At 44.7% G+C, this 26,847-nt stretch overlaps 1 long non-coding RNA gene across 1 annotated transcript; it reads right to left on the bottom strand.

Annotated features, from left to right (window-relative positions):
• Positions 1-1,286: 1,286 nt before the first annotated feature.
• LOC142072584 (uncharacterized) lies at positions 1,287-18,103 on the bottom strand. Its single transcript, XR_012669075.1, has 2 exons — positions 16,571-18,103; positions 1,287-1,858 (listed from the first exon to the last, which is right to left on the bottom strand). It is a non-coding gene; the product is annotated as an uncharacterized LOC142072584 (long non-coding RNA).
• Positions 18,104-26,847: the final 8,744 nt, after the last annotated feature.

Raw genomic sequence — 26,847 nt, forward strand, 5'->3', positions numbered from 1 at the left:
ATAGCCATCAAGAGTTTAGTTGAGCTGAAGAGCTGCAGGGAGCAGGTAGGCTCCTGTAGTAGGCTGTGGAGCAGGGGAAAGAACCCTGCTACAAGGTACAGTGGAGAGTGAGAACTGCAGGGAGATTCCAGTGTGTTGACCTTGGACCAGAATAAGGACTGGAGGAGCAGAGAGAAGATGTGGAAAAGCCCCTGGGAATGGTAGCCCATGTTGGGCAGAGGAACTAATTTATTTTGTCTAAGTTTCTGCATAATCCATAAGGCCCTGAAGCAAGGGCCTGAAATGGACTGGGGAGCTAGCTAGTAAGTGTACACCCCATTTTGACAATGTATGGAAAATGGTTTAAATCTTTTCAAAGGCAGCATCCGATTTATCTACTGTAGCTTAATCTATGTTCTTTTAAGAAATGAAATATCAAAATGTAGATTACATTGGCATCAGGTCTCCAAGAATGGCTGGAGTTTTTGATTCTTGTAAGAACTGTGTTACATTATCTGATCTTTTGACTGGTTATGTTCACAACATTATCTTGTGAACATCTTTACTAATTTGGAACTGAAATCTGATGATTGAATATATCTTAGCACTGTGACGTCAATTAAGTTGTCAATATGAACCAAAGACAAGTTCTCTAATCAACTCACATTCCGATCGATCCATCTCTCGGGTAAAAAGTACTATCTGGGCTGCAAACAAGGATTGATGTGATCAGCTGAAGCTTTTGAAACACAGTGAATTGTTAGTGAATTTATTTTATTCATAATACAGTAATCCAGTGTTTCCCAAATTTGGGACACCACTTGTTCAGGGAAAGCCCCTGGAGGGCTGGACTGGTTTGTTTATCTGCTGCGTCCGCAGGTTCGGCCAATCACGGCTCCCACTGGCTGTGGTTCACCGCTGAAGGCCAATGGGGGCTGTGGGAAGTGGCGCGGTCCGAGGGACGTACTGGCTGCCGCTTCCCGCAGCCCCCATTGGCCTGCAGCGACAAATGGAGCCGCAATCGGCCTAACTTGCGGACACAGCAGGTAAACAAACCAGCCCGGCCCGCCAGTGGCTTTCCCTGAACAAGTGGCATTCCAAGTTTGGGACACACTGCAGTAATCAATACAGGTCTTAAAGGTGGCTGTGGGAGAGATTCCGGTTTACTAGGAAGATCTACAGAGTATTATGCATTACTGCCAAACCAGATGATCTATTGTATCTAAAAGGAAAGTAGCTGTACACTGTGATTAAATTAGCAAAAGTTTGAAGTGACCAACACTGTGTGGATAAAACAAGCCCACCTCTTCATATTTTTATTGCTTTATTTCCATGTTTTTTTAAAAGAACAAATGATGATTGCATTCTCTGTTAACAAAGGCATCATTTAACACAAGGGTGACAAAGGAGCTACACCATTCAGATCCTCTTATTCTTCTCCCTCTGTCTTTGAAGACTGGGAGATGGTCACTAGGATTCGGTAGCCCACTCCAGCCCTTCAGGTGCAATATTGACTATGGAGGTGTTCTGCCTCAACTCTGCAGCCTGGATTGGAATAATAATGCATGTATTCACATTGCAATGACTGTGTTTCACAGCAGAAAACAAAGATTGTTTAAAATGTGAAGACTATTGCAGAACAAAGCAAAACCAGCACATGCCAAAATCATGGAATCTGTAGTTTTCTCTTATCCTGATGATAAGACAGGATTTGTTTTATGAGAATTTTGGAATGTTTTAATGAGACATTTACAGTTTCATTCAGCTAGGCCTTCAGTTTGAAGTATCTGTCCTGGTTTCCTGGGCTAATCCCTCCTGCGCATCACTCTTGTTTCATCTTCAGTGTCTTCTTCATTGTCCTCTTTCATTACCTTCCTCTCTGCATTAAAACACATCATAGTCTTCTACATCATCTTCACTAGATTATACTTGCCTCGCATCCCTCCTTCTCAGTAGCTTTGTACTCAAATGACATGACTACTCACACTGTATTCATTCTCTCTCCAGTAACTCTCTCCTTGATTCCCTTCAGTCTGGTTTTTGCCACTTTCATTCTATTGAAACTGTCATTACCGAGATAGTCAAATCACAAAGCATCTTGCTCTGTCTGCCACCTCTAATATGGTTGATCACGACCTCCTTCTGCAAATTCTTCTCTTTTTGTTTTCTAAACTCTCTTAATGGGGACCAATATCAAATCCGGAACTGGTTGGAATTTTCCCCCCTGCAAAATATTTTGTCAAAAAACAAATATTGAAAAAATTCAACCATAAACTGAAAAATGTTTGGTTTGGCAGATTTTGGTTTTCCAATGAAAAATCAAAAATTTTCAAGGTAAACAGAAACTTCCCACAAAAAGTTTTGTTTAATCAAAACCCCAAAATTCAACCATAAGAATGGCCATAGCTCAGTGGTTTGAGCATTGACCTGCTTAAACCCAGGGTTGTGAGTTCAATCCTGGAGGGGCCATTTAGGGATCTGGGGCAAAAATTGGGGATTGGTCCTGCTTTGAGCTGGGGGTGGGACTAAATGACCTCCTGAGGTCCCTTCCAACCCGGATATTCTATGATTTCATAAAGTCTAAACACATTGTTATAAGTTCAATACCCATCTTAACCATACTAAGACACAGGTGAAACAGACTGGTTTCTAGCAATGAATTTGTTGGTGCTTGGCTGAGGCCTAAAGAGCTGGCACCTGCTCTGCCAGCACCACATCATGCTTAAAAGATTAAACATTTTTATAGTAGTGCACAGAGAACCTTGCATAGAGAGTGGAGCTGCTCAATGTAATTTATGAATTTGCTGATCTGGTTATCATAGGACTGTAAGGGACCTTGAGAGGTCATCTAGTCCAGTCCCCTGCCTCGTGGCAGGACTAAGTATTATCTAGACAATTCCTGACAGGTGTTTGTCTAACCTGCTCTTAAAAATCTCCAATGATGGAGATTCCACCACCTCGCTAGGCAATTTATTCCAGTGCTTAACCACCTTGACAATTAGGAAGATTTTCCTAATGTCCAACCTAAACCTCCCTTACTGCAATTTAAGCCCATTGCTTCTTGTCCTATCCTCCCTCCCCAATTTTTCTCCCTCCTCCTTGTAACAACCTTTTATGTACTTGAAAACTGTTATCATGTCCCCTCTGAGTCTTCTCTTTTTCCAGACTAAACAAACCCAGTTTTTTCAATCTTCCCTCATAGGTCATGTTTTAATCATTTTTGTTGCTCTTCTCTGGACTTTCTTCAATTTGCCCACATCCTTCCTGAAATGTGGCGCCCAGAACTGGACACAATACACCAGTTGAGGCCTAATCAGCGCAGAGTAGAGCGGAAGCATTACTTCTCGTGACTTGCTTATGACACTCCTGCTAATACATCCCAGAATGATGTTTGCTTTATTTGCAACAGCGTTACCCTGTTGACTCATATTTAGCTTGTGGTTCACTATGACCCCCAGATCCCTTTCCGCAGTACTCCTTCCTTGGTAGCCATTTCCCATTTTGTATGTGTGCAACTGATTGTTCCTTCCGAAGTGGAGTACTTTGCATTTGTCCTTATTAAATTTCATACTATTTACTTCAGACCATTTTTCCAGTTTGTCCAGATCATTTTAAATTTTAATCCTATCCTCCAATGCACTTGCAACCCCTCCCAGCTTGGTATTGTCCGCAAACTTTATAAGTGTACTCTGTATGCCATTATCTAAATCAGTGATGAAGATATTGAACAGAACTAGACCCAGAACCGATCCCTGCAGGAGCCCATTCATTATGCCCTTCCAACGTGACTGTGAACCACTGATAACTACTCTCTGGGAACGGTGTTCCAGCCAGTTTTGCACTCACCTTATAGTAGCTCCATTTAGGTTGCATTTTCCTAATTTATTTATGAGGTCATGCGAGACAGAATCAAAAGCTTTACTAAAGTCAAGATATACCATGTTTACTGCTTCCCCCCATCTACAAGTCTTGTTACCCTGTCAAAGAAAGCTCTCAGGTTGGTTTGACATGATTTGTTTTTGACAAATCCATGCTGACTGTTACTTATCATCTTATTATGTTCTAAATGTTTGCAAATTGATTGCTTAATTGCTCCATAATCTTTCCGGGTGCAGAAGTTAAGCTGACTGGTCTGTAATTCCCTGGGTTGTCCTTATTTCCCTTTTTATAGATTGGCACTATATATATATATCTGGACTCTTTATTTTCTTCCTGCTTGTTTTTCCTTACAGCTCCCTAGTAAACGAAATTAATATATAATATTATATATCTATATCTATAGATATATAGATATATAATATATATTAATTTAGTTTAATAAGGAGCTGTAAGGAAAAGCAAGTAGGAAGAAAATAAAGGCTCAAGATAAGATACAGCTCAGCAAACAGTTGAGGGTTCTTAAGGATCAGTGCCAGACCCATTGGCTCTGAGGACTTTGGACCCAATGGCTTTCTGAGCCTACAGGACTGGCTTGAATCAGAGGGCCAAAGCTGTGAGCACAGAAGAACAAAAAGCTGTGACAGTTTAAAAAATCTCTCTCCTCAAGAAAGTGGGTAGCTGTTCAGGGGCTGAGACACAGGTGTCTGCTGGGTGTCTGAAGAAGGAAGGCCTGCCTAGGCTGCCTCAGGGCATGGTAAGCCGTTAGGTAAGATGGACATGTGTGTAGACTGTTTGTTTTAAAATCCTTTTTCTCTAAATGCATTATTCTTTGTGTTAAAATAAATGGTACTTTTGGTTTCAGAAGGCTGTCTGGTCACTAGTTACCAGTGGTCGCAAACTCCCAAAGGCGAGAATCCCAGGTCTCCAACTCAGTCAGACCTGCCAGCTGGAAAGCATGGTTGATACACAGGGTGCTTTAGCCCAGGGCCTGGTCTAAGACAGTGGTTTTCAAACTTTTTTTCCGGGGACGCAGTTGAAGAAATTGTTGATGCCTGCGACCCAACAGAGCTGGGGCTGAGGGGTTTGGGATATGGGAGGAGCTCAGGGCTGGGGCAGAGGATTGGGGTGCGGGGGTTAGGGCTGTGGGGTGGGACTGGGAATGAGGGGTTCAGGGTGTGGAAGGGGCCTCTGGGCTGGGCAGGGGGTTGGGGTGCAGGAGGGGGTCAGGGCTCTAGGCTGGGGGTGCAGGCTCTGGGGTGGGGCCAGGGATGAGGGGCTTGGGGTGCAGGAAGGGGTTCTGGGTTTGGGGGGCCTCAGGGCTGGGGAAGGGGGTTGGGGTGTGGGAAGGGGTCAGGGCTCTAGGCTGGGGATGCAGGCTCTGAGGTGGCGCTGGGGATGAGAGGTTTGGGGTCCAGGAAGGGATTCCAGGTTTTGGGGGGCATGGGGTTGGGGCACGGACTTATCTCCTGCCACTCCCAGTCAGGGGTTTAGAGGCAAGCTTCCTGCCTGTCTTGCACTGCGGACCACACTGCACCCCAGAAGCGGCCAACAGCAGGTCTGGCTCCTAGGTGGAGGCACGTAAGCGGCTCTGCACAACTCTTGTCTGCAGGCACCGCCCCCGGCGGGGGCAGCGCGCAGAGCCCCGTGGCCCCCCCCACCTCAGAGTCGGACCCGCTGATGACCACTTCTATAGTGTAGCGTGGAAAAGGTGGGCACTAGCCTGCCTTAGCTGGGCAGCACCGCCGATGGGACTTTTAACATCCCAGTTGGTGGTGCTGACCAGAGCAATGTGACCCAACGCCTTACATGCCATGACCTAGTAGTGGGTCGTGACCCACAGTTTGAAAAATACTGGTCTAAGAGTGGAAGACTCATGGAATTCCACCCAAGAGATCAGATTGATCAGGAAGAGGATAACCATGACAAACCCATTCAAGATCAGGACCCTACTGTGCCAAGCACTGTATAATTGTTTTGTATGGGACAATCCCTTCCTTGATGAGCTTACAACAGTAAATAAACTAAAGATGCAAGAATTATCCCCCTTTTACAGAGAGGGAACTGAGATGCAGAGAGATGTGACTTGTCCGAGGTCACAGAGGAAGTCTGTAGCAGGCAGTGGGAATTAAACCCACATCTTCTGGGTCTCAAATCTCATTTCTTAATCACAAGATCATCCTTCTTCTTTGTAGAATAGGAGAAATTCAAAGCTCAGTGGAGAGTGCTCTTAGACATTTTAAGTAAATATATTCTGAAACATGTATTTGTCAGGTTCAAGGTTCTGGTGTCCCTGGCAATAGCTGCCTGTATTAGTAATAGCTAAAGTAAAAGAAACAATGCAGCTTCCTGCTGTCTGTTTACTGGCCCAGGGAGTGTTAACAAAGCTATCAACTGGCACAACAATAATACAGACCCCAAAACTCAAGGTCTTGGCAGGTGAGTGTGTTTTTGAGGTCACCTTTAATAAGCAAACAGCAGTAAAGCAGATAGATGAGCTTACCAAGAGCACAAACAAGAAATCAAGTTTATTTGGCACTATCTGCAATGCTAACAAATGCATTTCATCCGCAGCAGCCACTGAGTTAGGGAGCCAAAGTAGTTCAGGGTCCTTCTGAAGTGTGATTTCATGTACGTTATTGTGTTTCCGCACCACAGGCGATGGCTTTATGGACACTGAGATCACAGTAATGAGCTATCTACAGATAGATTCTTTCAATTAGGCTGTTCCTCCATGATTAACAACGGCTCTTCTCTCCTGCTATAATGATTCAGTCTTTGGGATTTTTTTCCCCTGCCGTGACAAATGTCAGGTCATTGCAGGAGAGACTGACACACTCTAACCTTAGCAAAAGCCACAGCGTTGTTGCTTTTGTTACATTATTTTTTCTTCCCAATACAGAATTTTATTTTTAAGAGAAGGCAAACAAAGGAACACAGGTATTTGTGTTGCTAAATACTCTTTTCCAGAAGCGTTTCTCTGATGTGGTTTAAAGAGCAGGGTGACCACAATAAATATTGTTGACTATATTATAGTGATGTTGCAACTATAGTCCTGGGTCTGCTTCTGTGCCATTGTCAACTACTATAACTTGTCAGGAAAAATCAGACTGGCTCAAAATAATAATCCACAAGGTCTCAGCTGGGGAGCAATTATTTTTGTTCTCAAAGCAAACTTTGAAATAAAACCAGCTGTTTTTTATTATGAGCACAAACTTTGTAGAAATGTTAGTGATTCAGATGCTTTTATGTGTTGATGCATTTTTGTGAATTCTTGTTCTTCTAGTTCCCAATCTAGTCTTCCTTAATCTCAGATGTCCATGGAGATGTAGGACTGGAAGGAGCCTCCTGGGTCATCAGGTCCAATTCTCTGCTACTGAAAGAACCTCATCGTATTATCCTATTCATGAACTTATCAAGTCCATCTTAAAACCAGTTAGGTGTAGTGGGAGCAAACAACCTGTCAGAAGGCTGTTCCAGAACTTCTCCCCATGATGGTTAGTAATACATATAGTATATTATCATAAAGGCTCTCTAAGAAAGAGGGACTTCTGTATGGCAGTGTAGGAGGAAGGATGGTCCAGTATTTATGGTACTAGCCTGGAGGACCTGGGTTTGATTCCCTGCTTCTCCAAATGCTTCCTGTTTGACCTTGGGTAAGTCACTTGATCTGTTCCCCATCTGTAAAATAGGCATAGCAGCACTGCCCTATTTCACAGTGTTGGTGAGAAGATAAATACATTAGAGATTGTGAGATGCTCAGATACTGTGATGGTGAGGGCTATATTTAGGTAGAACAACCAAAGCACAGTCCAGTGAGTCATGTACCCTGATTTGGCTCCCATCCATTAAAGATTGCTTCTGCATTAGTGGGTATATCGCTAGTCCTCTGTCAAGAATGCCCCTATCTCATTCACCATCAGGTCAGGGAGTCTCCTCCAGATATGAGATCTAGATGGTGACTGGAACCTTTACAGATGGTGTCCCCATCTCAACCTATGGCAGAAAGCTTATTTACTGAATAATATGAGCTAAAGTAGCACCATACCAGCCTCCCTGCCACAGCCACCAGCCTGGCACAATTTAAATCTTCTTGCGCAACATTCCAGCCAGTTGGTGTGCATTCTGTGAGGCTCTCTTACACATTGCCTCTGAATTTAGCCCAGTGCCTGATCCAGAGGGCTCTTTGAGTATGTTTACACTGCAATGTAAGCCTAGAGTCAAGTTAGCAGACTCTGGGTTTGTTAACCTAGGCTTGAGAGTCTACATTCATTGGTAACCCTGGGTCCAGCATTTAAACTGATTATGTGGGCTTGAGTCCAACCACCTATATCCCAGACTTCCTAGTGTCTTCCCAAAACATGGCCACTCGAGTCCTTTGTTCATGGTGCAGTGTGAGAAAATTTGATTGTCCAGAGGACAACGAAAAGTTGACCCCATGGGACTCTTTTGGCAGATTCTCAGAGCACAAGTCCACCGGGGCTGTGTCCACATTACAAAGCAATAGGGCTTGAACCCTGGGTCCTGACTTTACTCAGGCTCAGACCCTCTACCCCCAGGGGGTTCTGGGACCATGGTCTGAGCCCTAGATTAGTTCAATTTGTGCATAGTTCGAACCCTGGCCTTTGTGACATTCCCCTCTGGTGTTATCTGGATCAGTAATCTGCTAGTCCACTCCAATCCTTGACTCTGGGAGCCAGCCTTACCCTGCTCTGCTGTGAGAACCCCCACTCCTGGGCTGTTCATGCACAGCCTCTGGCATGTAAGCTGCTCCCAGCTACTTGGAAGCGAATGATACTAGCCAATATCTCCGGTCCCAGACACAACCCTAGGAACCTCCATCTTGCAGTGTACAGTTCTGCCTGCTGGACCCTGCAAGCTTATATGAGTTCGCCAATTTAACAAAGAAATTGATATGTACCAGGCTTGCTATCCCAAGAGAAACCTCTGACATACTTCAAACCAAACACACTTCTTCAGATAGAACAAACAAATAAATTTATTAACTATAAAGATAGATTAAGTAATTATAAGTCAAAGCACAACAAGTCAGATTTGGTCAAATGAAATAAAAGCAAAACACATTCTAAGATGATCTTAACACTTTCAGTGTCCTTACAAACTTAGATGCTTCTCACCACAGGCTGGCTGGTTGCCCTTCAGCCAGGCTCTCCCCTTTGATCAGTGCTTCAGTCGCTTGGTGGTGGGTTCTGTAGATGTAGGTGGAAGAGAGAGGAAGAGCATGGCAAACGTCTCTTCCTTCTATTATGTCCTTTCCTCCCTCTTGGCTTTGCCCCCTCTGCTTCAGAGTCAGGTGAGCATTACTGAGTCTCTACAAGCAAGGTTGAGCAAATCCCCTAGTGTGGCCTCATGTAGGTGAGTCACTGCATTGTCGCTCCCTTGCTGGACAATGGCTGTTGATGGGTTGTTTGACACCCTGCCTGGGCGTTGGTTACTTTCATAGAATCATAGAATATCAGGGTTGGAAGGGACCTCAGGAGGTCGTCTAGTCCAACCCCTTGCTCAAAGCAGGACCAATCCCCAACTAAATCATCCCAGTCAAGCCTGACCTTAAAAACCTCAAAGGAAGGAGATTCCACCACCTCCCTAGGTAATGCATTCCAGTGCTTCACCACCTTCCTAGTGGAAAAAGTTTTTCCTAATATCCAACCTAAACCTCCCCCACTGCAACTTGAGACCATCACTCCTTGTTCTGTCATCTGCTACCATTGAGAACCGTCTAGATCCATCCTCTTTGGAACCCCCTTTCAGGTAATTGAAAGCAGCTACCAAATCCCGCCTCATTCTTCTCTTCCACAGACTAAATCCCAGTTCCCTCAGCCTTTCCTCATAAGTTATGTGTTCCAGTCCCCTAATCATTTTTGTTGCCCTCCACTGGAAGTTTTCCAATTTTTCCACTTACTTCTTGTAGTGTGAGGCCCAAAACTGGACACAGTACTCCAGATGAGGCCTTACCAACGTCGAATAGAGGGGAACGATCACGTCCCTCAATCTGCTGGCAATGTCCCTACTTATACATCCCAAAATGCCATTGGCCTTCTTGGCAACAAGGGCACACTGTTGACTCATATCCAGCTTCTCGTCCACTGTAACCCCAAGGTCCTTTTCTGCAGAACTGCTACCTATTCGGTCCCTAGTCTGTAGTGGTGCATGGGATTCTTCCGTCCTAAGTGCAGGACTCTGCACTTGTCCTTTTTGAACCTCATCAGATTTCTTTTGGCCCAATCCTCTACCTCTCCTCCCAGTTTAGTGTCATCTGCAAACTTGCTGAGGGTGCAATCCACGCCACCCTCCAGATCATTAATGAAGATATTGAACAAAACCAGCCCCAGGACCGACCCTTGGGGCACTCCGCTTGATACTGGCTGCCAACTAGACATGGAACCATTGATCACTACCCATTGAGCCCGACAATCTAGCCAGCTTTCTATCCACCTTATAGTCCATTCGTCCAGCCCATACTTCTTTAACTTGCTGGCAAGAATACTGTTGGAGACTGTGTCAAAAGCTTTGTTAAAGTCAAGGAATAACACGTCCACTGCTTTCCCCTCATCCACAGAGCCAGTTATCTCGTCATAGAAGGCAATTAGATTAGTCAGGTATGACTTGCCCTTGGTGAATCCATACTGACTGTTCCTGACCACTTTCCTCTCCTCTAAGTGTTTGAGAATTGATTCCTTGAGGACCTGCTCCATGATTTTTCCAGGGACTGAAGTGAGGCTGACTGGCCTATAGTTGGATCCTCCTCCTTCCCTTTTTTAAATATGGGCACTACATTAGCCTTTTTCCAGTCATCCGGGACCTCCCCCAATCGCTATGAGTTTTCAAAGATAATGGCCAATGGCTCTGCAATCACATCCGCCAACTCCTTTAGCACTCTTGAATGCAGCGCATCCGGCCCCATGGACTTGTACACGTCCAGCTTTTCTAAATAGTCCCGAGCCACTTCTTTCTCCACAGAGGGCTGGTCACCACCTCCTCCCCATGCTGTGCTGCCCAATGCAGTAGTCTGGGAGCTGACCTTGTTCATAAAGGCAGAGGCAAAAAAAGCATTGAGTACATTAGCTTTTTCCACATCCTCTGTCACTAGGTTGCCTCCCTCATTCAGTAAGGGGCCCACACTTTTTTTGACTTTCCTCTTGTTGCTAACATACCTGAAGAAACCCTTCTTGTTACTCTTAACATCTCTTGCTAGCTGCAACTCCAGGTGTGATATGGCCTTCCTGATTTCACTCCTGCATGCCTGAGCAATATTTTTATACTCTTCCCTGGTCATTTGTCCAATCTTCCACTTCTTGTAAGCTTCCTTTTTGTGTTTAAGATCAGCAAGGATTTCACTGTTAAGCCAAGCTGGTCACCTGCCATATTTACTATTCTTTCTACATATTGGGATGGTTTGTCCCTGTAACCTCAATAAGGATTCTTTAAAATACAGCCATCTCTCCTGGACTCCTTTCCCCCTCATGTTATTCTCCCAGGGGATCCTGCCCATCAGTTCCCTGAGGAAGTCAAAGTCTGCTTTTCTGAAGTTCAGGGTCCGTATTCTGCTGCTCTCCTTCCTTCCTTGTGTCAGGATCCTGAACTCGACCATCTCATAGTCACTGCCTCCCAGGTTCCCATCCACTTTTGCTTCCCCTATTAATGCTTCCCAGTTTGTGAGCAGCAGGTCAAGAAGAGCTCTTCCCCTAGTTGGTTTCTCAAGCACTTGCACCAGGAAATTGTCCCCTACACTTTTCAAAAACTTCCTGGATTGTCTGTGCACCGCTGTACTGCTCTCCCAGCAGATATCAGGGTGATTGAAGTCTCCCATGAGAACCAGGGCCTGCGATGTAGTAACTTCTGTTAGTTGCCGGAAGAATGCCTCGTCCACCTCATCCCCCTGGTCCGGTGGTCTATAGCAGACTCCCACCACGACATCACCCTTGTTGCTCACACTTCTAAACTTAATCCAGAGACTCTCAGGTTTTTCTGCAGTTTCATACCGGAGCTCTGAGCAGCCATACTGCTCTCTTACTGCTTTCCTTGCTGTTGCTTCTGGGGAACTAATATCTGGTTGATTCCTGCAACTTAGTGTGTTTTTGTGACCACCATACTACACAATTCTCATAACTTCCTATGCATTAATGATACACATATATGGAGAGAGAAATGACTTTCAGAAGATCATAACCTTTCCCTTGATGCCTTACACGTAAGATCACGATTATATGAAAATGAGGAATATGGGGGTTACAGCACGCTCCCTCAAGGTATAGAATGTCACAGCCTCCCACTGTATTGTAGACATACAAAACATGCCACAAGGGTGTGTTGGTGTGGCATAACAGGTAGCTGGGGGATGGTAGGGGCTGATGACAGCCATTGGTGAGGAGAATAATTAGTCTAGGACCTGCTGCTGTTTCTATTTTTAAATCCTAGAACTGTCATTGTTAAGCTGGGTTTAGCAGTTGGGAGAAATATCATTGCAGCTCAGTAGTTCGGATGCATCTGCTCAGATGTGTAAATTACAAGGAAAAAAGCTAGTTGAATGGATGAGATTAGCTATAAATTCATTAATGTTAAGTTTTTTTTTTTAAACCAGAAGAACCATATGTATGATGATGAGTATAGTACGGTATTAACTATAGCTAATTAGGCCTAAAGCCACACACTGAACAATGAGGATAAAACAAAATATTGAATAGCTGCTCATTTATTGAGCACTGTCCATCCTGTGCACTGAATGAGGCAGGGGTCCTGTGGAAAATAATATGTGGTCGTGTAATTAAAGACTGTATCATAAGGCTACTCACAAAGGAGCCAAGTTAAGCTTGCACAAGCAACCTTAATTCTTTTAGATATAACTGGGTTTTTCCAAAAAAAGGGGGAGAACAAAACCCCCCAAAGACAAAAAGCACAGAAAAATGAAGGGAGAGAAAAGAAGGTGGGGCAGGGTGCTGAAAGGAGAGTGATATCTCAGTTACCATCCGCTAAGAGTTAATCAAAGATTTCTAAAAAGTCAGTTCAAATCTGTTCAAATTTGTCTGAAGTCCCGCTTCTCTAAAACATTACTCGCTCTTCAGCTGCCAGGTCAGCCAAATTGCTGTGCCAAGCTTGAGTCCCGGAAAGGAGTCTGCTCTTCCATCTGCAATATGAATCGTTTGTCTACAAGTGCTGCTTTAAAAAACCAAGCTTTCCATGAGGTAGAGAGTTTCCAAGCTGATGGGATATATTCCAAAACACAGTTCTGGGAAGTAATTTTTAAGGAGGTATCCATTATCCTATTAACCCTCCCACCTGCTTCTACTCAGCCACCTGCTGTTTGAGACAGAGCGATGGTATGTCCAGGGATTCTCAGCTTTCTGCCTCTTACACAGCAATTTTTTTCTTAGTTTTTCTTTCCTTTTGTTATTTTATTTGTTCTTTAGTCTCAGTTGTGTTTGTTTGGAAGGGGTGTTAAACCCCACCCCCCATAAAACCCCTATTTTGGGGGCATTACCACCCTGGATTATGCTGAAGACCCCAGGGTTTAAGCTCTGCCAGACCTGCTATAGGTCTATTCCCTGTAGTGACAGGCATTAGAGCGGCCTTCACTGCCTCAGAGACACCCATGTCTTGTCTAACTGTAAGGTGAGTACAGGGTTTAAAGGCAGGTCTCAGAAAGGCAGAGGCTAGACTGAAGCACCTTCTAAAGGAGTGTTCATTAGCCCCAGTGGTGTCCGCTTCCCTCTCCCCACCCACCCTCATACATCGGCCTCAACATCCCAGGCTGCCCCCCATGGCAGAACCTCTGGTACCTAGGACTTCTAAAAAGAAGAAGCCTCTCTCTCCTTTTGGAGAGCCTAAGAAGAGGGGGCGGTCATCCCACAAATCCCACTTTAAGGAGACCTCCTGTCCAACAAGGGGAACATTTGAGGCTCCATCTGTGCATGGTACTGAGCCAGCACTACTGCACACGAAGCACTGTGTAGACAAGTCTTCTAGCTGACAGCACAGGGAGGAGCCTGCCTCGGCACCAACTGACAATTCCAGGCACTGAGAGATGCACAGACCTCCTCTGCAAGCCCCAGTACCGTCATCTACCTTTCACCAGGGATTCAAGGTTAGAGAAGCTCTACAAGCCTCGCTGGTACCATATTCACCATCTTGGTACTGCCAAGCCTCGGTCCTGACTCAGTCTTCTGGATACCATAGCCCTCCAGATTTGTTTTCCTGGAGGACCTCCTTATATTGGAGCATAATAGAGCTGGACTCACCTGGCGGCGCCTCCTGCTCGTTGTCCTTGGGAATTAGCTCATCAGCCTCTGGAGCGCTGTCTGGTGATCCGCCTTACCGCCAGCCCCAGTCCCTCCCAGGACCCGATGCCTCCTCCCACTGGGGTGTTGCCCCCTGGCAGTAAACCCCAACAATCCCTGAGGGTCTGCCCTCCCCGGGGAACCCCCACCCACTACCTCCACCTTGCCTCAGGCTTGGCTACTGCCAGTCATCGCTTAGCCCTGCTCCCTGGGGCAGACTGCAGTGTATCAGCCACTCATCACAGGCAAGGGGGTTTGGACCTGCTGCCTCTGTCTACCCGTGGGCTGCCCCCTTGCAACACCAGTACCTAATAGGCCCTAATCTAGGCCTCGCAGCCTGGGGGTTTCCAGGCCAGAGCTCCCCTGGCCTTTCCCCCTCAGCCCGGCTCCAATCTAGGTATTCCCTTAGGTCCCTGCACCAGGCCTTTCCCTCTCTGAACGCAGAGAGAGAGACTGGCTAAGCTTCAGCCTAGCAGCCCCTTCATAGGCCCAGCTGCGGCCATCTCCCCAATCAGCCTAGCTTTTCTTACCCTTAGCCCTGGCTGTCTCCCAGGGATGGCTTTTAAGCTCCACAGGGCAGGAGCGGGTAACCACCCTGCTACATGGAGGTACCAGAGTCTATCCTTCAACTGCCTTCTATGAGGGCCCATTCCCTGGTATGGCCTAAATGGATTGAGCCCCATTTGGACCTCCAGTTTTCAGTACTAGTGCCTATCTCTGAAGTTTCCCCTCTTCTACCCAGGGGAAGATTCTTCTTCAGACTGAGGTCTTGGTACAGGGCTCCTTTTTAGCACCTCACCACTGCACTCCACTGAGCCAGTACTCTGAAGAAGCTCTTTCAGACCCCACCAGATGTCCTACAGTTAGGGTCTATCACTATCTATGGGGACCCTTTCCCTATCCACCCACCCTGCAAACGCTTCTTACGCAACTAGGCACTGAACACTACCAGTCCTTCCCTTTGGAGTCTCCAGGGCCCCAAAGGTCTTTACAAAGCTTCTCTCAGCGGTGGTGTCCCATTTATGTCAAAGGGGAATAGCAGTATTACCTGCTCTGGATGATTGACTCCTCAGGGTTGATCAACTCTAGAGATCCAGTCAGCAGTCTCTAGGGCTCTAGTCCTATTTCAGTCTCTGGATCAATGCACCAACCAAATCTACATTGACCCCAATCCAAAGATAGGCTTCATCAGAACCACTCTAGACTCCCTAATCACCAGATCCTATCTCCCCAAGGAGAGCTTCTCCACTCTGTCCAGTCTAATCTCGACAATACAACACTACCTGCAAACAATTGCAAGGGCTTGCCTACAGCTCATGGGCCGTGTGTTGGCCTCCATAATTGTCACACTTCACATGGGACTGCACCTAAGGTGTCTACAGACATGGCTAAGGTCTGTGTACACCCCAAACAGACAGTCTTTTCAACAAGTCATGGTACCTCAGAAGGTTCTGGACTCTCTGAAGTGGTGAAAGGACCCTCTGAACGTCTGTGTGGGAACCCCGTTCTCACATCCCCCACCCTCTCAGACCCTCACAACAGATGCTTCTTTTTTGGATGTGAGGCGGCTCACCTCCAAGGGGCAAACAGCCCTGGGCAAGTGGTCTGTACAAGAGATCACGCTCCACATCAGTATTCTGGATCTGAGAGCAGTTTGTTATGCTTGCCAACACTTCCTTCACAGCATACAGAGCCACTCCATCAGGGTGATGCTGGACAGTAGGGCTGCAATGTATTACATCAACTGATAGGATGGAGCAAGATCCCAGTCCTTATGAGTAGAGTAGCTAAAGCTGTGGAACTGGTGTATTTCCCATCAGATGTACATCTCAACTGTGTATCTTCTAGGCCTCCAGAATACAATCGCAGATTTCCTGAGCAGACACTTCCTTCAGGACCATGAAAGGGAGCTCAGTTATTCTGTCTTCCACAGCATCTGCCTGACCTGAGGTTTCCCAGAAACAGACCTCTTTGCCATCCTAAACAATGTGAAAAGCCGTCCTTTCTGCTCCAAGGGAGGACATGGCCGTAACTCATTGGGAGATGCCCTGATAATGCTGTGGCGCCATACCCTGCTGTATGCTCACCCACCTCTACTTCTGATCCTCAAGATCTTACTCAAACTACATCAGGAACGAGCAAGGGTTATCCTGATAGTGCTGCCCTGGCCCAGACAAGTGTGGTACTTGAACATTATTCACCTCTCTGTGACAGCACTTCTCCATGACAGCACCTCTCCAACTTCCTCTCAAGAGGCATCTCCTGTCACAAAACTCGGGGACTTTGATCCATCCCAACCTCTCCTCCTTGAACCTCAGAGCATGGTTCCTAGATGGTTCTTAATCATGGAGCTAACCTGTTTGGCTCAGGTCCAATCAGTTCTCCTATCTAGCGAGAAACATAGTATTCGCAAAACTTACCTTCAGAAGTGGAAATGCTTCCACTCCTGGTTTTCTCTTCACTCTTCCCATGCCTCAGAGGTTTATCCTTCAAAAATCCTGGACTACCTGTTGGATTTAAAAACGCAAGCTCTGTATATAAGCTCAAGCCAGACGTTTGGCCACCATTGCAGCGTTCCACTCACCTACTGAAAGCTTCTCAGTCTTTGCCCACCTTACTACAGCTAGATTTCTCAAGAGCTTACATAGTTAGTTTCCACCTGTACAGAACCTGGCCCTTCAGTGGGACCTCAGTTTGATTCTCGATGCCCTGAGGAACTGATGGCTACCTGCTCTCTCCTGCACCTCTCCCTCAGGACTTCATTCCTGATAGCCATCACTTCAGTTAGATGAATGGGAGAGCTCGGTGCTATTATGGCTGACCTACCGTATACCATCTTTTGTAAAGACAACATCTCCATCCTTGCTTCCTCCTGTAGGTCTCTTTGGAATATCACATTAATCAAGTGATTTGCCTGCCTGTGTTCTACCCAAAACCTCATGCTTCCAGAGAGGAAACCAGCCTCCGTACGCTAGTTGTCAGAAAGGCCCTCACCTTCCACCATGAGAGGACTAAGACCTCGCAGGCCTCTCCAAGGCTATTTATGTCATTTGCAGAGAGAACAAAGGGTCAGCCTATTTCCACTCAGACTGTCAAAGTGGGCTCCAGGTGGCATCATAGCCAGCTATGTATCCACTGGGATGCAGCACCCTCTCAGATTTTACACAACATTCCACTAGAGCTCAGTCCACATCCATGGCTCTGCTGAAGGACAGTCATAACAGAAATTTGTAGGACTGAACTTGATCTTCCATGTATACCTTTGCCAAGCAATACACCATCTTACCTGCTTGCAGAGATAGTACTGCCCTGGTCTTGCCTCCTCAGCACCCACCTCCTCATGGAGTTACTGCTAGGGAGTCTCTTACAGTGGAGCATATACTCGAGAAGGAGAGGTTATTTACTTACAGTAACTTGCATTCTACAAGCTGTTTTGTCCCTCTGGGTGCTTCACCTTCCATCCTCCTTCCCCTTGGCTGTGGTGGCTCTGTTTTGTGACCAAGAGAAAACTTAGTGGCAGCAGGCCTGGGCCTCCCTATAGGCCCTTGATTAGAAGCACATGCAGGCCCAGGCCAATGGACACTGCTTTGCATGCTGTGGTTGAGAGCGCACGCACCTGCGCACCTGCTACCATGCAGCACCCACAGGGACAAAACGTCTTAAAGTCAAGTTACTGTCAGGTATGTAATGTCTCCTCAAGCAGGTGACAGGCAGAAAGACAACAGTAAAATATCCCTTTGAAGAAATTGGTAACTGATCTCTGTCCAAGCCTTTGTTATCAAGAATTTAAAACTCTGCAAGGGTGATCTTTATAACCAGTGTCAGAGTCAAGAAGGCATCCCGAGTTCTGTACTGATGCTTAAATGTTTAATACTGTCTTTATTTTGTAGAGAGGAACAGTTTCTTTTTGTCAATCAGTGTTGCTAGCAAATCTGAAGCTGTTATCTGTTGAAATGCATTTCGAGTAGCAGATAAAAGGAAATGGAAGAACCCTAAAGGCATTCTAAACCAAATGAGGGGGCAAGCCAAAATAAAAGAGCTGTAATACTCTGCTCTCACCTCAGGTCCATTAGGACAGTGAAATGCAAGTGGAAATCATGAGAAGACAGCCTTTTATTACAATCTCTTTTGACGCCGTTTATCTGCTGCATCTTAAAAATAATGCAACTTCTACTCTTCCAGTCAGTGGTAAAGATAACTTTGCAATCTAGGTTTTGAGGCTGAAGCTAAGTAATTTAATCACAGATTCTGCTGGAATAGAGTTTACTGAAATGCTGTACCCAGATTATTCACTCATATCAACAGCTGGCATCAATAGTGACAACACTCCACTGCACAAGCTGGAGCATTGACTTCCAGTGGGCCTAATTCTCTTCTGCACCCTGGACCCTCTCTACCATGTAGAGAGCAAGAGAGGGAGTGGATCTGGTCTCAGGAAAATACTCCTCTGTGTATGGTAGTTCTCCAGCCACTGTAAAGCTATCAGAATGGCTCTACACTGGCTGCACTGCCAGATCCAGCATAAGTGGCAGGGATGTGAAGAGAGAAGGGGTGAGTCTTTGCACTTTGTCTATTCTCAGCTGGCATAGAGGACCTTTATAGGCACAACGTGAAGTAGTATACCCCCAAGGGTGCTCTAACTCATGCTGGGGACCAGGCAGGCCCTTTCAATGATACAGTTTGGCAGTTGCAAAGATAGTTTGGTGAGTACAGGAACAAAGGAAGGAGAATTGGGGACATTATCTGTATGACTGTAGCTTGTGAGCCCACTGTCTTCTACCCTTGCATGCTGTGGCATGGACTCCACAGCCCTGCTGCAAGCTGCCCCAGGTGTGGAGAAGGTCTGGCTCAGCCAGACAACTGTCTTAGGTTGCAGGGATTAATTTACAGCCAGTAGCTCAGGAAGGCACTATCAGATGGGAAATTATTAGATGCAGCTGTTTTGGCTCAAGACCTTAAAATATCTTTGTAAATGATCTGGAGGATGGTGTGGATTGCACCCTCAGCAAGTTTGCAGATGACACTAAACTGGGAGGAGAGGTAGATACGTTGGAGGGTAGGGATAGGATACAGAGGGCCCTAGACAAATTAGAGGATTGGGCCAAAAGAAATCTGATGAGGTTTAACAAGAGTCCTGCACCTAGGACAGAAGAATCACATGCACCGCTCCAGACTAGGGACCGAATGGTTCGGCAGCAGTTCTGCAGAAAAGGATCTAGGGGTTACAGTGGATGAGAAGCTGGATATGAGTCAACAGTGTGCCCTTGTTGCCAAGAAGGCCAATGGCATTTTGAGCTGTATAAGTAGGGGCATTACCAGCAGATCGAGGGATGTGATCGTCCCCCTCTATTTGACATTGGTGAGGCCTCATCTGGAGTACTGTGTCCAGTTTTGGGCCCCACACTACAAGAAGGATGTGGAAAAATTGGAAAGAGTCCAGCAGAGGGCAAAAAAAATGATTAGGGGACTGGAACACATGACTTATGAGGAGAGGCTGAGGGAACTGGGATTGTTTAGTCTGCGGAAGAGAATAATGAGGGGGGAGTTGATAGCTGCTTTCAACTACCTGAAAGGGGGTTCCAAAGAGGATGGATCTAGACTATTCTCAGTGGTAGCAGATGACAGAATAAGGAGTAATGTTCTCAAGTTGTAGTGGGGGAGGTTTAGGTTGGATATTAGGAAAAACTTTTTCACTAGGAGGGTGGTGAAACACTGGAATGCGTTACCTAGGGTGGTGATGGAATCTCCTTCCTTAGAAATTTTTAAGGTCAGGCTTGACAAAGCCCTGGCTGGGATGATTTAGTTGGGGATTGGTCCTGCTTTGAGCAGGGGGTTGGACTAGGTGACCTCCTGAGGTCCCTTCCAACCCTGATATTCTATGATTCTATGACAGAGGAGGGGGTGTTCTCCCCCAGGCTGGTGAGAGACAGGGAGCAGTTATGGAAAAGCTGCTGGGAAAAGATGCATCTGATCAAAGGGTAAAGACACCTCGCCCAGAAAGCACAGATCACAGCCCTCTAGGGGGCAGGAAAGGGCTCAGTGCTGGGATGGGGGAGGGGGACACACAGGGTAACCCCAAAAGGGGAGCTGGATTTTCTGCATATGTACAGTCCTGGGGTTGGAGATTACCCTGCAAAGGGGAAGGCAATGTGCAGGATCCGCCTGAAGACCTATCTTGCTGGACCCTGAGGCACCAAAGTTCCAGAAATATGATTAAATTAAGAGCCCACAGAGAGGGGAACACTGGAGGGAAAGAAAAGCCAGTGACTGATTACATGGGAGAGAGTCAAAGGAAACCATGGGTAATGAACAAACTAACCTCAAACAAGAGACGTATGATGTTCTGTACCTCGTGGGAACACCCTACACGCCCATGTTCATCCTTGTAAAATGATTGGGTGGTATCCAATGCAAAGTTTGTCATGTTGGGTGTCTTCAGAAGGCTTATGATGCACTGAGCATTGTTGTTATAGTGATGTTATAGTAATTGTTGTTACAGTAATGTTATAGGTTGTAATGTCATGTATATAGTTATGAGGCTGAAAATGTGTCCACATGGCTTAAAACAGGCCCAGAGCAGAGGGGCAGTTCACACCTCATCAGAGCATGTGTGCGACAAATCCAGCCTAGCCTCACAGGAACAAAGGACACTGGCCTAGGTAGCAACAAAGGATCTGTTGGACACTCGAGTGAGTCACCCCCCTTTCTTTGGTCAGTAGGGACTACAGTGATGTAATGCTCACCTGACCGTGAACAAAGCCAAGAGGGAGGAAGGAACATGATAAAAGGGAGACTGTTTATTCTGCTCTTCCTCTCTCTTCCACCTCCATCTACAGACATCACCAGCAAGTGACTGAAGCGGTGATCAAAGGGGAGAGCCTGGCTGAAGGGCAACCAGCCAGCCTGTGGTGAGAAGCATATAAGCTTGTAAGGGCACTGAAAGTGTTAAGACGAGCTTAGAATGCATTTTGCTTTTTATTTCATTTGACCAAATCCAACTTGTTGTGCTTTGACTTGTAATCTCTTAAAATCTATCTTTGTAGTTAATAAATCTGTTTGTCTATTCTACCGAAAGCAGCGTGTTTGGTTTGAAGCGTGTCAGAGGCTCCCCTTGGGATAACAAGCCTGGTACATATCAATTTCTTTGCTAAACTGATGAACTCATAGAAGCTTGCAGTGTCCAGTGGGCATAACTGGACACTGCAAGATGGAGGTTCCTAAGGCTGTGTCTGGGACTGGAGATATTGACTAGTATCATTCGCTTCCAAGTAGCTGGGAGCAGCTTACATGCCAGAGGCTGTGCATGAACAGCCCAGGAGTGGGGGTTCTCACAGCAGAGCAGGGTAAGGCTGGCTCCCAGAGTCAAGGATTAGAGTGGCCTAGCAGATCACTGGCCCAGATAACATCAAAGGGGAATGTCACAGGGATGGAATGTTTTTTTTTTTTGATGTCATGAAAATTTAGGCTGGATGAGAAAATCATTTCCCACCAAGCTCTTATAGTCTTCCAGCATAAAGGGAAGAGACTGTCCCTATAGCTATGCTTTTACCTCATCCAGCACACTGAGGCCTGGATCCTGTTTGTGGACTTCAGGCCCTGCTATAATATAAATGTTTGTTAATGACAATAATGAGGTAATTGGTGCAAAGAAATTTGAGTAATTTAAATCTGCACATGGCAAAGTAGTGGGCAATATATTGTAGGGAACAATCCAGCAACGATCCTCAGGAGATGGACCGGATGAGTAAATAAGTGACAATTTGAGACTCTGCTGGGGAGACAATTAGAGCTTGGTGGGAAATGATTTTCTCATCCTGCATAAATTTTCATGACATCAAATAATGCACAGCAGTCTCAGATATATGCCCCAGCATATATACATACAGAGGGTGAAACAGGAATTTAGCCTCTTGAGGCCTGATCCAAAGCCCAATGAAATCAATATGAATCTTTTCATTGACTTCAGTGGGCTTTGGGATTGGGCCTTTGGAAGCTACTGCAGAGGACTTGAATGGCCTGAAACAATGGAACTGGATAAGAAGGCTCACAACCAGACTAGTTCTGCTCTGCTGGCTGAATGACAACAGGACTAGTGTGGCTCAGTGCTTGAGGCACTCCAACAATGGCTTCCATTATTAGTTTGCAATTTAGCCCATAGTAAGGGGCAGTACATTGTTGCACTGCCCTGGGAGCAGCCTGGGAGGAGGACTGTCACTTGGGGAATCATAGGCTCCCTTCTGGTCTTCCTGCTGCTCCAGGGAGGGAATCAACTGTGAGAGGTCTATTGTAGTGTATGCCACCTGATGTCTTGGTGTAGCAATGCTGCTGGGTGCAATATGGAAGGTGGAGTCAAGGCGCCACCCACTCCCTGCCTCCTCTTTTCCCTTCCCACCAGCTCTGCAGAACCTGCTTCCTCCATGCACGGGAAGAGGTGGTGTGGTGCACTGGTGCTAGACAGTAATGAGGCACCTTTCACCCTTTCTACTTCCTTTTGCCAGTGGACAGGATGGACCACTATCCAACCCAATGATAGCTGTAAAAATATAAAGAAAAAGAGGGAGACCTCTCTGCAACTATATTGATGGAAGATTTTCAGGATACACATTTTTAAAGTCATTAACATACAAGATGCAGTGGTTGCCATTAAAAAGTCAACATTTCCCAAGAGTGAGTTACCACACAGTGTAATCTGAAATTATCACAGTTTCCCTCTAAATTTAGAACTGGTGATGTCTCAGTAAGGTTCCTGTATGGTAAAGACGGTCTACCCACACCCTGCTCCTCCCAACCACTGGTTAATTTTAACAGGTGAATGGATGAGCTAGGCAGCCACTGTACTGTGTCTGAATTTCCATCTACCATACGTTAGTTAACTGAAATCTTCTCACTATCATTTGACACATTTAGCATACTGTGCTTAAATCCTTTAAGAGCATTTGTTCTTTTTGACAATCTCATTTAGCTGCACAGATTTTTATTTTCCCTATAATTCATTTGACATCTGTGCCTTCATATTTGTAGTTAACCTTTTGGATGCCAGTATAAATCTATTTGTCTTACTGGAGTGTTTCTTATTTCTCAGGTGGATTTCTGTTTTCTTAACTACTTTGAGCACACGTTTTCTTGTAACTCACTTTTGGTTCATTCCAGTCCTCTGTGAGTCTTGTACTTATTAGTGTCCTGCCCCATTAACTGCTCTGGCTTCAGTTTCCATTTGCCATGATGGCTTTTTTGCATGTCCTGCTCTACTAAACTGTTGAACGCTCCAATTTGTTTCTCCTCCATTATTGCCTGTGGTGATTTGAATGTATTAATCAAAGTGAAAAGTCTGATCTATGTACATACAAGTCTTTCATGCAAGCTTGAATTCCCTGAATCTTTGCCATAAAAGAGTCTGTGCTGTTTGATGGCTTCCCACATTAGCAATTCTATTTCCTGTGGTAGAAAATTAGGTTCATTCCTAGCTTGGAAGGAGTCACTTTGGAGCAAATCCTCTGCTACTGGACTTCAACAGAGCTATGTATGTACACAATGTACACCAGCTGAGGAGCTGCCCCTTTGTGTCTCTGGATTCACATGATCTTGCAGTTGTAGCAGGAACACCATGCCCAACAAAAATACCAGTCAAAATCAGATTTGCAACAATAAAAGGATGAAAATAAGATGCTTCAGGAGTTATTCTTTTTTTAGAGACCATCCTGACTTGTAAGTGTCCTTGAGAGAGCGAGCACTACATGTATTGTGGACCCTGTTTATAGCAAACTAGTTGAATATCCATTTAAATTCAATATGAGGAGATACACCATGACCTCACAAAGTACTAAGCATGCACCTCTCATAGCCTACTCTATTTTAGCTAGTGTTAAAAATACTTAGCCTTCTAAACCCTTAGCAGCTCTTAGGTCTACACTTAAGTCATGTTCTTTGTGTGATGAGAAAGCACAGCATTGCTAATATCATAGTGCATCTGATGAACTGAGTAATTAATCTGTAGTAAAACCTAAGAAGAAAGAGTTTTGAAAGCAGCATAAAGAAAGTTGTTCAGTTACCTTTAGTGACCTTTAACTGCATACACCAACGATCTGTTCATTGATAAGTGGTTCTCAGGTGCTTTGATTCCAAGCTAAAATAAATAAGAAGTGAAAATATGCAAAAAACAAAACAAATAAATGAACATAAAGAAAAACCACCAAGCAGGCATTTACTGGCATCCCAACCTTCTTACATCTTAGACCTGTCATGGATCAATTGCTAGAGAAGGGAACCTCTTAGTCAAAACTAGAGTTGGTAGAAAAATGAAAAAATAGTTTCATGAAAAAAATGCAATTTTTGACGAGTTTGAAATCAACCCATTTTATATTAAAAAAGATACTGAATTTTTAATTTTGTTCTCAATTTTTTCATTTAAAATTTGATCAAAATGGTTATCAACATATTCTATTTACTAAAAATCTGGTTTTCAAGAAATGAAAAATGGCAGGAAACTTTTTGGCAACATTTTTATATACGTTTGATAAATTCAGCTGAAAATACCAGAATTTTGTTTTTGCAAAAATAAGAAAAATGTTGATAGTACTGACAATTTTGCATGAAAACATTTGTTTTAAGAAAAAAGGTTATTTTATAATGAAAAAAATATTTTGTTCAAAATACGTTGTCCAAAACTAGTCTACAGTCTTGCATACTAGCATGTATAAACCGTGACCAAATATGTTGGAGGCTCCTATAACACATTTGAATGAGGTATGTAAGCAAGCATTGACACCGTATTAGAGTGAAAGCACAGTAAAATCTTTTAAACAAGCAGGCACATAAAAGCTTGCATAGCATAAACCTAATTGTCCATAAATTGCTAAGGGTAGTAATTACATAAGTATGAAATGAGGAATGATAGTAATGAGGAATTAATAAACTCCTGGCTTCTGATTCAGTGAACATGAAGATTTATTGGCCTGAGAATTAGATATTGACTTGACACAATGTAGAGGTCAATTTTTACCTCTTGCACTAAATCTTCATATTCACTGAACCAAGAAATCAAAATATTGTCTCATTCAAATATGTTATCACCATTTTTAAAGACTGGCTGCAATCCTATATCTCTGAATGAGCTCGCAGTAAGAATTTTTTTCAGTTTCCATTAGCCTTTTAAGGTTAGAGGGTTAGAAAACTTATTATTCACCTTGGGCCTAAGTCTGTCTCACTTATTCATACTGGTCACAGGGTACATTATGCCATGAGCAATTCGGTGGACTTCAATAGGTCTATTCTCAGAATAAGGTGCTACTCAATATGAGTAAAGGTGGCAAGATATGACAGCCCACAACAGCAATATTCTTGACCTTCAAAGAACAATGGAAACTTAGTGACAGATTTTCTAAAGAGCTCAGCAAATACTTAGGCACATAAATAAGGGGCAGTTTTATAGAGCTGAGAACACAGAGAACAATGGGGGCTGTTGGTGCTGCCTGCTTGAAAACCTGGCCTTGAGTGACTCATCAGTTTTCAGCCAGCCGAGACAATATTTTCTTCTAGTATGTAATATGAATTACATCATTAGTTAAGTTACCCGAGAAGTATTTTAGCTTTCCACTCTTAGCACATTGGGTATTGGGCCTATATTACACTAAATAAGGGTCCTCTATTCAGGGGCACCATAAAAGTGTGTGGGGTTATAAACCATATGAGATAAAGTCCGTGGATATGACTGGTTGACATAAGGACGTAGAGCCATATTCTGTCACCCTTACTACAGCATCGAGTCATATCTTATTCCATGAGTACTTCCATTAAAGACGAAGGTGAAGTCCATGGGACCCACTTTCATGAATCCTTTTCCTCTTCTTGTTTCTTCTATCTCCCTTCTGCTACTCTATGAACAGTACATTGTTAAGTGGAGGGATTGCAACAAAAAGAAAATTCTTAGGGACAAATGCAAAAATTACGAGTGAAATCCTGGCTCCATTGAAGTCAATGGCAAAACTCCCATTGACTTCAATGAGCCAGGATTTTACTGTATGTCTTTAAATGTTTCTATCTTTGAAAAATACTGAACCACACAAGAAAAAAATATTACCTTTGGGTTGCATCCAGTCATGGAACATGCCATCCCCAAAGGAATTGGTTTGAGAAAGTCGTAATTACTGAAGTAGGTGTTTGAAGGGGGGGGCGGGGTTGGTTTTCACCACTAACTATGGTGCTCATTATCAGTGCACACTGCACTATCCATCAAATCCTATTTGTACAATTCAAATGAATATTAAGGACCAAATTCTCCTCCTCAGCGTGTACATCCTCTCCCACAGCTGTTTTGTCTTGTCCTCTTTCAGGCCGTTTTCTGCTGCTTATAATGAAATCACCCTTGCTGCAGTCATCCCTATTTTGTGTAATAACTCATCTGTGCCTGAGATTTTCATTCTTATAATTAAAAAAGGAAAACAAAGAGAGAGTGCCACAAAAGCAACTGGTGAGGCATACATTTATTGGATTTTATATTATCTGGAGATTTTCCTTCTTTAGGGTTAAATAGGGCCTGATTCTCTGATACTTTAAGGTGTTGAGTAACCCCAGCAGGGTGCTGGGTGCCCTCAACTCCCACTGAATTTAGTGGGGAACCCCTTTCAGGATTGATCCCACAGAGAACAACTGTGAATAATTGCATCCCCCAGGATATATTTTAAAGAGGACAAAATCAAAA

Source organism: Caretta caretta, chromosome 6, assembly GCF_965140235.1.
Source record: "Caretta caretta isolate rCarCar2 chromosome 6, rCarCar1.hap1, whole genome shotgun sequence".
Lineage (NCBI taxonomy): Eukaryota > Metazoa > Chordata > Testudines > Cheloniidae > Caretta > Caretta caretta.